A 461-nucleotide genomic window follows, 5' to 3' on the forward strand; every position below is an offset into this window, starting at 1 on the left:
ATGGGGTCCACACTTTTCCCAGCTGTGTTCCTCATAATCACTTAAGAGACAAAGTTGGCACGGCAAATGGTAAGACGTTTATATTTAAAGAATTTCAATATGCAACTACATTCTGGTATAATTCCAGTGAGATAATTATGCTTAATAAAATTACAATTCTCAGTACCCTCCCGTGGAGATGGTTTGGTCCTGTCCGCCCGTGGCTTTTATGGCAGGAATGTGTGCGAGTGCAGAATGGGAGGAGATAAGAAATAAGGTGCAAGTTGGGAAGATAATGGCATACTCTGCAGGAATTATTTACCTGAAAATTAATGCAAAGCTAAGCCTAAACTTTAAATGAACACTTTAAGGCTGAATAGGTGCTTACAAAAGAACCATGGAAATTATAATTTCCCTACATAATAATGTGCTATTTTATTCTTGAAGTCAAGAAGAGGCCAGCTGGTTCAGCTACAGAGTTG

Source organism: Perca flavescens, chromosome 23, assembly GCF_004354835.1.
Source record: "Perca flavescens isolate YP-PL-M2 chromosome 23, PFLA_1.0, whole genome shotgun sequence".
NCBI classification, from domain to species: Eukaryota; Metazoa; Chordata; class Actinopteri; order Perciformes; family Percidae; genus Perca; species Perca flavescens.